We start from the raw sequence: 12,408 nt of genomic DNA, 5'->3' as shown, positions 1-12,408 counted from the left end.
TCTGCCCCAATACTTTCAAAATCAACTGAGAACTTATTTAGATCTTTCCTCAATTTTGGAGAAAAGAGTTTTGGTATAAGCAGCATTAATTTTCTGCCCTTTTTTGAAATGCCCTCTTTCGCTCTGCCAAATCTAAAACATACATGCTGGTGGTCTTTTTTAGGGTAATAAATGTTACCTTGATCATTGCTAGTGAGCCATGTCTCTGTGAAACCAAAAATAGTGTTCTCTGGCAGTTCTCCAACAATTGCATTTATTGCCCGTCTTTTATTTACAATGCTCCGACAGTTAAGCTGGAAAAATTAGGTTTCTTTTTGTCCCGATTGCATATTGTTTTAGCCTCTGCAAACGACAGAATTGAACAGGGATGGAACTCTATGTCGCCATAGCTGATCAGTAAGATTAGGATGAAGAATGCGTACTGTATGTTGCAGTTTATTACTTAAAGAGTAAGCACTTCTATTGGAACTCTTTTTTCAAACTCAATACCTTTTTAAACTTAGAGTTTTTGAATTGTACCCGTGTTTATCTGTTCTTATTGCTGTCGCGGGAAATCTTGAGGACAGCAATAAGAAGCAAAGGAAAATGAAAATTTTTGATCGAGCTAGTACAAAGAAAGAAGCATTTAAAAATACAATATTGTGCAGTTCCCTACATCAGAAACTGATCAGAGAGTTTACACCAAAAGCCTTAACTGCTGTTAGAACCATTGAATTTATACGCATTGGAGTTAGCGCGATAAGGCAACTAATTATTGTAATGGTTATTATGAGAGTAATTTACTGCTCTTTGGAAATGTTGGTACCTGCTTTGTCTGGTAAGTTGAGCTCCTACAAATTTCAATGGTTACCTCGCTTGCGTATTGTTCAGCGGCTCTTGATCGAGGAGCCCCAGATAATTAAGCAATTCGACCATTGGATGAGAGCAACAAATGAGATAGTAGCCAGTTTTTCAATAATGGACCGCCATGCTGATGATTGAAATGAACATTGTCATAGAATATATAATTATACCTTGTTGAGTCACCAGTTGTTTTTGCAGCGCTATTAACATAATCGTTCAGAGGCAAAATTTTAAACCGATAAAAATTGTCATAGTTATCATGAAGTGAAGAATTAAAATTATCTATTATCTTTTTTTTGAGTGTTATGTTGCAGATCCTTTAAAGGTGGTATTTCAAAGATTATAATTGTTTCTGGTGAGAATTTTTCAATGAAAAGATTAACCAGTTGTTTGAATTCTTCAAAATTTACTTCAGCAGATTTAGAAGTATGTTTCAGCACGTTGTTGGTTCCGTCTTGTAAGACCAAAGTTTTCAATTTGTTTTCCTCGTAATCCTTCAGTACTCTCAATTTATCATTTGGTGTTGACCCCGATAAGCATGCTCCCCAATATCAGCAGGTATTGATGTATCAAGCTCTAGTTTTCCTATAATGCTGCTCCCAATAACTAAATTTTCGTTAACATCCTTAATTGAAATTTTTTGGAAATCTCTTATTTTTTCATTGTTGTCCGTTTGGATTGCTACTTCGACCATAGCATGTTCCCTATTGTCTTGACCACTTACCATCTTGTTGTCGAGTAATTTTTCCGCCAGCTGAAGCATAATTTTTAAATAAACGTGCCCTTTTCTTGTAATTTTTGGAAATAGCAATATATATTCTACATGTCTTGTTTATTTAAGCTCAGGAAAGCTTTTTCGTCAAGATGAGCCATAGCTTTTTAAGTTCTATAGAACCGTCTGTTTTCAGATGTAGAAAGGGGTTGCTTAAAGCTTACTAATCATTCAAAGATTCGTTTAAAGCTAGGTACTAATCTTCAATAGAGAAGTTTGCGTTGGTGACGTAATAAACGACCGTTTTGAAGAACGCTTTGATGCTTGTCTACCGACCGTTTTGAAGAACGCTTTGAAGCTTGTCTGAGAACGCTTTGATGCTTGTCTGCTTCAACTCTTTTTGATCAGTTGAAACAGAGCCAATAAAAATTACACTATCAGACTGCATTGGGAGGGAGAAAATTGATCAATGTTCTTCTTGGCAACTAACTTTATCTTCAAGTTCTCGTTAAAATTGAGTATTCTCAGATCAGATTTTTTGCTCTTCTGAAAAAGTAATATTGCTATCTTAGGGTAAGTACTGTTAATGCTGGCCTCCCGCTTTCTTTAAGTTAACATTTAGCAGCTTCTAAACAATCTTATTACAAAAAATTGGTCAATTTTGAGTCTCGTGGTCAGACATCACGCACAGAATATTCCAACAGAAAAATTAAAAGCATAACCACGATAACGTCTCAAATCTCTCCTAATTTTTCCCTGTTTTCTTTCTCAAAATTGTTCTAGCTTTTCATCGGTATTAAATCTGAACATCTCATTTTATGAATCCATGAACTTTTGTTTTCAAATTCCAAAATTGATCCAAGTTTAATTAAACAACAAAAAAATCAGCTAATAATCTTAACAAAAATAAAAAACAAAATGGCCCGCATGTTACCATTTTATATCCTCAGCGAGACTATGTAGAATCTTTTCTCAAAATTTATTTTCCTTCGATAATTTATTTTAAGCTTCTCGTAGAGAAAATCTAAAACAAAGAACTGATCAACCATAATTTTTGATTCACAACTTATTGATCAGTGCAAACACAAATAATGAAAACCGCAGAATCAGATTACGTTGAGGTTTTAAAATTTAATTCAATCCGCTACGGTAACTTGATTCATTCGATTGCTCATAAGAAAATCAAAATATTGAAAGTCAATGTTAATTCAAGTTGGGTTAAATTATTAAAATTGACTATTAGTGTTGGCAGAAATGTCAATATTTAACACACAAAATGAATGAGTTGAAGTTTTGAAAAGTTTTGTCTAACTAAAATATAGCTGATAAAAACCACATTCTCAAATTTTGTCAGAAGTTTATGTGAATTGAGCTGCGAAGATAAAAAAACGGTTCTGTCAAACTTGATTTTCAAAACAGAATATTAGGTTTAGAAACTGTTGCAGCGTTAAAAGACCCAAAAGTATCGAAAATGGGCTTCTTTTTCTCTGATTACGTGCAACGTTTGTGAGTTAGTTCTGAAGGAATGACATCTGCTTCTAAATTGTCTGAAAAGAAAGATGTAACCAAAACACAGTCTAAAATTTTTTCTTGATTTTGTCCTCTTTCTTGTAGTTTAGCTTCACATTCTCGATCTTTTGGCGTTAAAGCTCTCTCTCTCTCTCTCTCTCTCTCTCTCTCTCTCTCTCTCTCTCTCTCTCTCTCTCTCTCTCTCTCTCTATCTCTCTCTCTCTCTCTCTCTATCTCTATCTGTCTGTCTCTCGCTCTCGCTCGCTCTCTCTCTCTCTCTCTCTCTCTCTCTCTCTCTCTCGCTCTCTCTCTCTCTCTCTCTCTCTCTCTCTTTCTCTATCCCTCGCTTTCTCTCTCTCTCTCTCTCTCTCTCTCTCTCTCTCTCTCTCTCTCTCTCTCTCTCTTTCTCTCTCTCTCTCTCTCTATCTATCTGTCTGTCTCTCTCACTCTCGCTCTCGCTCTCTCTCTCTCTCTCTCTCGCTCGCTCTCTCTCTCTCTCTCTCTCTCTCTCTCTCTCTCTCTGTCTCTCTCTCTCTTTTTCTCTATCCCTCGCTTTCTCTCTCTCTCTCTCTCTCTCTCTCTCTCTCTCTCTCTCCTCTCTCTCTCTCTCTCTCTCTCTCCCTCTCTCTAGCAGCTCATTATCTTGAGGTTAGAGTGTCTTGAATTCTGCTTATTTGCTTATTTTTCTTAAGTTTTTCTTAGAGCGATCGAATTTTTTAATGAAAAAACCTTGAAAAATATTGTTTGTTAATTTTGGCTATGGAACAATCAAAGTTTTCAGCGCCCTAGATAGCGTAAAAATTTGCAAATGTTTTTCTTTGCAGAAAACAACTTCCATACATTCAAAAATATAATTTGAATCTCAATACATTTTGGACTAATTGACTTGCCTATGCGAACTGTAATAACTTTTCGGTAAAAAAAAACTTTTACATTTTTTTCTGCAGTCTCACAAAAAAAATGCATTTAGAAATCTTAAGGGTTGTGTTATATTTTTCTTTTAACAACATTTCATTTAAAGTTATTTTCCCAATCTCTGGTTAAAAATTCCTCATTTTAAGGATATCCGGTCTCTATCTTTCCGGAGTTCATATCAAGCATTTTTTTGAAAAACAGGTATTGATTTCAGTTTGATTTTAAACCGTCAGAGATCAGGGCCACAATGTTCTCTAGTATCAAAGCCTGATACTAAATCAGGCTGATACCTGGAATATGATTTCTTTCATTGCTGGCGGATTTTGATTAATTAGCTCTGGCGGTCTGTCATACGCTTACAGAGTAAATTGACTACATTTTGAATAACTTTGAGGAATTTATCCAAACCGTAACTTCCTACGATTCCTTCCTCGAAGATGGTTTTGTTTCTTGTTTCTGTGCTCCAACAAGAATTGCAAATCCTTTCTAAATATTTTCTAAATTGCTCTCTGTATTCTCCATAAATAAAAATAATTTTCTTAACACTGTCATCTGCTGCGAGTTGTTCGCATTTGGATAGAAGTAGTATCGTTTTCCCAGTTCCAGGGTGACCTGTGATTATCAAATGCGTTTTATTCAGATCTGATAAAATACGATGCTGCTGAGGACTTAAAATCATTGCTGGGAACGTTGCATCCCTCTCTGTTCCTTTTGCCAACGGTTGAAGGAAACGTTGATCTACTTCTAAAGCTTCACCGTCAATTGATTCAATTTCTAAGTTTCCAATACAGTTCAATCTAGAGAATGAAAATAGCGTACATATGTAACTAAATAATTGGTTTTCTACTCCAGGAAGTGAGTTGTTAAAAATGTCCTGTATAGAACCTTTGGTGGGCATTACTTGTAGATCTTCTGACAAATGAACGAATCTCAGCGGATTTTTAGAAGATCTGTCTTCAACCAAGAAAAATATAATGTTGAGAAATTGTCCATTTTGCTGCAACATATTCTTTCTTTTCTGATCGGCAGCTTGCTCAGACGTCATTTTCTTTTTCTTTGATGAAGATTGACCTGACTGACAGATTCTTTTTATTTCGTTAGTAAGCGTAGCACAATCTACCTCAGGTAGAAAAACAATCACTTTGAGCAAGCTTTCAACTGAATTGATAGAAAAGTTGCACAAATGTTCCTTTTCCCCTTTCTGATATGATTTCCCGAACGAGTACAAAATCAACTGCATTTGAGGAAGAATTTTCTCTATCACTTGATCAATTTTGTTGCGAATTGCACTCCGTGGTTTCTGAGGTTCTTCCGATATTCCTACTTCAATTGCAATAATCTGATTTTGACCAAGGTACAACCAATCAATTTCAAACTTCTGGGGAACAAAGTGCTGTCGATCAAGGATTGTTTCTAAATGTTGATTAGAATAGTTTTTCAGCAAAATTCCTCTTGGGTTTTCAAGATTGGCTAGTAGTTTCTCGGAGAACATTCTAACCTCTCCCAAATAGCCTGCATAATCGGGAAAGTAGCCTAACTCGCCTTCTGCTGTGTATGTGTGTAACATATGATCTTCAATTCGGTTGAAATGTGGGACAGATTGCAATTTTTTATGTCGATCAGGGAAATAAAAGTCAAATAGTTCAATTAGTTTATCAATTTGTTCAAAAGTTGCAGGTTCACTAGAGAGCAGTTTGAGAGGCTGAGCGCTCAACTGGTAGAAACACTGCTCTAATGTAGCATCACAGTGTAGAATCAATTTTGGGATAACATCTGACTTCGCGGTGCCTCTTTCTACACAAGTTAATATCTTTTCGTTCAGCTCCTTGTCATCGGTAAAGTCAATAGCCACATTAAAGTTGACGAATCTTGGTTCATTTTCTAAATCCACGCAATTTAACTTAAGTCTCTCGAATTCAGGACTATTTTGCACCCTGCCTGAATGACAAACAAACAATTGAACATTAAATTTGCTGACCTTTGTTTTGGCAAGAATTTGTTCGACTGTCCTGTCCAAACATTGTAGTTGATCCGAAATTGAATGTGTGATTTGAGTGACTGCTTCGTCTGTTGAAAGATGAGTCACAGTTTTCAAAATGATCACTTTGTCAGATAGTGGAGCAGGAATGAACATGCAACCATGTGATATCTTTTTTGACTCTACCTGGTCAACAGTAGATAATTCCCCAGAGTCAGTATTCATTGGAATGCGTTTGGTAACAAGCAGACCTTTCAAACAAGATAATCTACGAACTGTTTTGTTGTGGCCGAGAATGGAATTAATCTGAGGGTTCAAGGATAGTAACTCTTTTGGGGCACTTGGGAGTACTACTAACTCATTTTCAAGTTTGTTCAGCATCTCATCCATAGTGATCAAAATAAACTGATTTCTTGGGGGACAACAAATGTGACTAAATGACAACAGGATATCTATCTAAGCGGCTTATTTACTCTTTTTATCTCATTTGTTTACAAAAAAAGCTTAATTCTAATTAGGTTGACATCGGGCAACAAAAAGCGATCATAGCAAAAGTAAGTTGAGCTGTTTAATTGCTGACAAAAGTTTCAAGTGAAAGAGTTTCTCTAGCGCATAAACAAAAACAACGGTTTGAAAAAATGATGACTCACAAAAGAACTAAATTTCAAGTTTATTCAGTGTATCCATGTCTGAATGTGGCAACATATGAATGGCTTTATATAGTTTTAATATACTATACATGAAGGAAGCAACAGTGAAACTGAAACGGTTTAGAAAAAAATATCACGTAAAATAAATATTTAAAATTTATGCAGTGTACCCGTAGTGCATGTTAGCATAAGAATGGTTTTGAATACTATATTATATGTTATACATATACAAATAAGGCGCATTTACCACTTAAAAAAAAACACTGAATTTCCAAATGAGTATAAATAGGTCAAGGAGCCTAAACATAACACAAATGGCAGCGTAAAGATATAACATAAGTAATAAATAACAGGTAAAAGATTTTCTTCTCCAGGTAGAAGAAACAAATTATACAAACTCAAAAATGAAGCGTTATTTAAATTTAAAAGCTTTCCAAGAAACATTGCCGACAATGTTTCCCATTGGGTCCTTCTGAAATTGTTGGAAAAAGTAGTTCTTGAAGACTTTTTTAACCCGCCTGTTTGATTCATTCCCTTTTAAGTATTTTTCAAGACAATTATTAATTGATAAGCCTTTTCGGATAATACTTTTGTCCAGCCATGATGTTTTTGACCTCTCTTCAAGAAAAATAGTTTTCGTCCTTGAATGTCTGTAGAACTTAAAAATTGGCAAGCTAAGTCCTGTTATTCTTCGGAAGGCAGGCTTCTTAAATGTCAAGAGTTGATTGACATACATTGCTGTTCTGTATTCAAGTAGTTGTTTAATTGGCAGTATATAGTTATCTAATTTGATACTAAGTGATGAACTGTTAAATCGTTGAACATAACAAGCTTTAACTGCCCAATTGAGTTGCTTTTCTAAGGTTGTCAGAAGATTTTTTGAAATTGACGAAAGCAGAACAGCTGAGTACTGGAGATGACTAATAACAAGAGAATTCAGTAGGATTTTGCGCAAATGGTATGGTACTACGTTTCTCAGGACGTAAAGTGTTTTTATTCCTTGCGCCATCTTGCTGAGTATTTGTTTAACTTGTTGTTGGTACATCAATTTTTTGTCCAAAATTACTCCGAGATATTTCACATTCTCAACTTCTTTTATTATATGGTTGTCAACTTTAATAGACTCTGCTGCGGAAGAAGTGCCAAAGACAATGAACTCAGTTTTTTCTGAATTCAGTTTTAAAGAATGGTATGAAAAATAGTCAACAAGCGAAGAAATTGATTTCTCTAAATGCAGCTTGCAATCAGTAATTTTTTTGCCGAAAGTATAAACAACTGCATCATCAGCGTATTGGATTAAACTGCAGTTGATGAAATTTGGTAGATCATCTACATATAGGTTGAATAGGAGTGGTCCTAAAACTGTGCCTTGTGGAACTCCTTGCCTAACCTCCAGCCAGTCAGATTCAGCTTCTGGTATCACTACTCTTTGATGTCGGTTAGTGAGGTAACTCTTAATGAAAAGGATAGCCGAAGAAGAGAAACCAAGGTGTTTAAGTTTTTCTAGTAAAACTGAGTGGTCGATTGAATCAAAAGCTTTTGACAAATCTAAAAACGCCGCAGTGACCACTTTTTTTCATCAAGTTTCTGTCTTACAGTTTCTGTCAGATATACAAGAGCATCAATTGTTGAAAATTTTTTCCTGAATCCAAGCTGTGTTTTGGATAGGAGGTTGTATTTTGATAGGTGTTCCTCTATTTGATCTTTGATTAAAATCTCAAGAACTTTTGACAAAGCAGGCGTTATAGAAATAGGCCTATAATTCAGCGGGTTTTCAGTGTCTCCTTTTTTTTGGATAGGTGTAATATTTGCCAATTTCAGTAGAGAAGGAAATTTGTTTTGTTTAAGAAATCCGTTGAAGAGAAAACATAACGGCTCTGCTAAAATATGAGCACCATCTTTTAATGCCCAAGCCGGAATAGTTGAAGGACCCAATGGTTTGTTTTTATTGAGGTTGTTGAGAGCTTTACGACACTCAAATGTGGTAAAGAAACGAAACGAGAACAAATTAGGGTTGATCTGCTGAAAGTTTTGTTTAATGGTTGGTTTATTTAAAAGAAATTCACCAAGTTTACTGAATTTATAGTTAAGCAAATTCGCTATTTTTTTGCTGTCGGTTATTACATCCTCAAAGCAGTTTTTCAAAGAGAGAATTTTAGTTCCTGTTCTAGATTCATTTCTGACTTCGTTGATCAGATTCCATTGTTTCCTGGAGCTGTTAGCAGACTCAATCAATTGTGTTTGGAAGCGTTCATAATCTTTCAGATACTCTTTACTCGTCAGATCTTTTAGTTTTAGGAAATTATCAAAATTTTCTGATAGTAGAAATTCGTTCCTCTTTTTATTGAGGCATTTTGTTGCGTTTGAGACAAACTTATCTGCAAGTGAAAAATTAGGTTTGTTGTTCCGTATAAAAATTTTTCTGATTGGTGCATGTAATCTGATTACATTTGCAATCAGACTTTCAAAACGTGAGAACATTTCTTCGATATCATTAGATTCATAGATGAGGCTCCAGTTAATGTAATTTAAAGAATTTCTGAATTTGTGGGGATCATAATTACGCTTATCAAATATCAGTTTCCTGAGTGGTTTTTGTTTTTGAGTCAGCGTGAAATCAGTGAATAGAATTTGTGCAAGATGATCGCTTTTGATAGGAGAGTCGAATACATAATAGTATTTCCCTCTCAGCCCATTATCAGTTATGATATAATCTAATAAACTGCAGCTACCGTTCTGGGGCCTGGTTGCAGTTCTTGAATTCATCAAGTGCAAGTCGTAAGGTAGAATAATTGTATCCAGTTTCTGTTTTTCTTTGTTGTTCAAGTAATTAATGTTGTAATCTCCTATTAGGCATATTGATTTATTTTCAGTGGAAGCCTTATCGATGCATAAAGCCAATTCATCCAAAAACTGTGAACAAAATTGTTTATTTGGATTGTAAGAAATATTAATCAAGATACTTTTGTGAGAGGATAATTTGCATTCAACCCATAAACTTTCAAAAATTTTGGACATGTTGTTAAGGTCTTTCCTGATTTTCGAATTGCAAAATTTGGGTACTAATAATAACAATCCTCCTCCTTTTTTATCCTGTCGATCACATCTGTGGATATCAAACTGATAGGGATTAGGGTTATAAAAACTATTACTATCAATACTGGTCAACCAGGTTTCTGTTAAACCGTAAATACAATTTGGACCGATGCCATTGAGTAAACTCTTCAACTGTAGCTGTTTTTTCTGGATACTTTGACAGTTAGCATGCACAATTTTCAGCTGCATGGGCCATTTTTTACATTTTGTGTGTATACTATTTAAGGTTTCCAAAGGCCCTGGGTTTCTTTCAACATCCCCGTGAATTAACATAAGTATGTGAACATATAGAAGGAAAAAGAGCCCAGATGAGAAAAAACATACAAAGCCGAAAACTTTCAGCAGGTCAACTTTTATCAAACACAAATCAAGTTTTTTTAATTTAGAATTGTAAGTGAGGCTCAGTGGCGTGGGAAAGTTTAAAACCACTGTTTGCCTCGTCAAAAAATAATAACATAAATTTATCAGAATTACAGCTTTCAACATTATACTCAGTTATTGATGTCAAACCGCTCGTGCCTAATGAATCAAACAAACTATCAAAATGTTTCCATTTATTTCATCTAAAAGTCAAGGTTTGACAACAGTTAATATGGATGATAGCGATTAAATGATAGGTTGTTGTTTGGAGGCTGTAAAAAGTAGCGTTGCTGATAATTAGAGAATTTATTTTGCATTTTATAAGAAGCGTTAGATGTTACTTTACTAAAGTCAATAACCCCATTTGAGGTTTTTAATAGGTATCCCAGCAGTATGTTTTTCAGGAATGGTATTCCCAACTTATAATTTAAATGCACATTGTCATGGTACAATTGTTTGAAATGTGTGATGCGTGGATTGTATGTTGAAACACTTCGAATAATATCATTTAGCTTAAGCACTACAATTGCATTATCAACATTCCCATAAGTATTATTTAGCAAATCATTAAAGACTGCAATTTTTTCATTTTTATCACTGTTTATAGGTATCTCCCTAAAAGGAGGAATTTCACACAGCACCATTGAATCGGGAGCAAATTTTTCCATGCATTTATCAACCAGTTTTTGATAGTCCGCAAACAAATCTTTACCATTTTTGGAAGATTTTGAAACGCTATTAGTCCCATCCTGCAAAATTAGGGTTTTTAGTTTTTTTGATTCATACTTGTCAACAACTTTTAATTTTTCAAGCGTCGTGGAACCCCGGTATGCATGAATTGCAACGTCCAGTGGAATACTTGCATCATCATACAGCTTTGCTATTATGCTACTACCCAAAACACAATTCTCCTGCAAAGTCGTGAAATCATTTTTTTTGAAATCTCTGACCTGTTCCTGGAACAAACCAAAACCATTGGGGGATGATGCTGACTGTTTCTCAGAGTTGTTGCCTTGTTCTCCTCCAAGGCAGGGATGAGCATCAATTTTCGTTTTGAGTCCCGTTAACACTTGTTCAATAAATAAATCTTTTCGATGTAATTTATTAGACAAATCAACATAAAGTTTGTAGGTAGTATCTTTATTTAGCTGTTTCCATTCATCAAGAGTTAGCAGGTTGGGAACTTGACAGCTGCTATCTATATTCATTGCTTTAATCTTCACAAGAAATGTTTTATGTAAAGGAAACTGAGAGAATTTGTTCAATTCAATGTGCACGAAACGATTTTGTGTATTCAAAAAAAGAGCATTTAAAGGTCAACTGTTTGAATCAACTGTTTGAATCAACTACAGATTAGTTTTCATTTGGACAAGACTGATGAAAACCCATAGCACCTATTTAATAAGTTTATCACAACAATTAGGCTGTTGTGGTCAAAATTTCCACAACAGCGAAATTTTGAGGTTACAAAATACATGAGAAAACAGCTTGAACATAAATAGCATCACCACAAAACAATCGTTTCTACAATTGCCCCCCCCCTCCGCCGGAAAGAATCGCCCTCTTTCGGTGCTATACTTTACCAAAATATTACTTGGCCTACCTACAGTTTAGATAGGCAAACATCAGTTTAAACGCAATTGTAGCCCGCGGTTTATGGCCATTTTCTCTCATGCGCTGTGGAAGTACTCAGGAAATCCAGGGTCGGCTAAGGCGGCGAAGCATCGAGGCGCGCCCGCCGACTTGCCAGTCGGAAACTCTTTTCACTTTGTACTCCAATTCAGCTAATTTCCATAAAATGACGTATCGTTCTATTCAGTATGCGCATACGTGGAAATTTTTAATCGCCTCTGGTTGATTAATATATCGCATACTTAAACTTAGTTAAGAATAGCTACCCTTTTGCAAAAGGGGAGCAATTGTTGGAAAGATCCTCAGAAAATTGTAAATTCATGTCTTTCAGTGTTATTGGCTGTATGCATGGTCAATTTCGTCAACTCACTTTTCGCCAATAAATTACTCACGTTTATAAAGTAGACCACCAAACATATTCGAGTTGTTAACAGATTTTAAAATATCACATTTTTTTCAAGTTTTGTGCCGCAATCATTAATGAAAATGGGTTTAAGTGAATTAAAACCAATGTTTGTGGTTTGAGTTTGAGTTCTTTTCCTGATATATGATAAAAAAATGGATTCAAAAATCCGCGGACAAACGTTTGCATGGTCAATTTCGTTAACTCACTTCTAGCCAATAATTTACTCATTTTTTAAAGTAGACCACCAAACATATTCGACTTGTTTACAGATTTTAACACATCACAATTTTTACAAAGTTTGTGCCGC

The 12,408-nt window shown here is 35.1% G+C and overlaps 1 protein-coding gene across 1 annotated transcript in view; it reads right to left on the bottom strand.

Annotated features, from left to right (window-relative positions):
• The window catches only part of LOC142354681 (uncharacterized), a 41,126-nt gene extending 29,639 nt beyond the window's left edge, over positions 1-11,487 (bottom strand). Inside the window, exon 1 of the mRNA XM_075407040.1 lies at positions 11,458-11,487. The gene's annotated coding sequence lies outside the window, so the exon portion shown is untranslated. The remainder of the gene's footprint in view (positions 1-11,457) is intronic.
• Between the last annotated feature and the right edge of the window lie 921 nt (positions 11,488-12,408).

Source organism: Convolutriloba macropyga, chromosome 15, assembly GCF_964194025.1.
Source record: "Convolutriloba macropyga chromosome 15, txConMacr16.3, whole genome shotgun sequence".
NCBI lineage: Eukaryota > Metazoa > Xenacoelomorpha > Acoela > Convolutidae > Convolutriloba > Convolutriloba macropyga.
The sequence above is the reverse complement of the archived record's forward strand: the minus strand, read 5'-3'. Positions and strand labels throughout refer to the sequence as shown.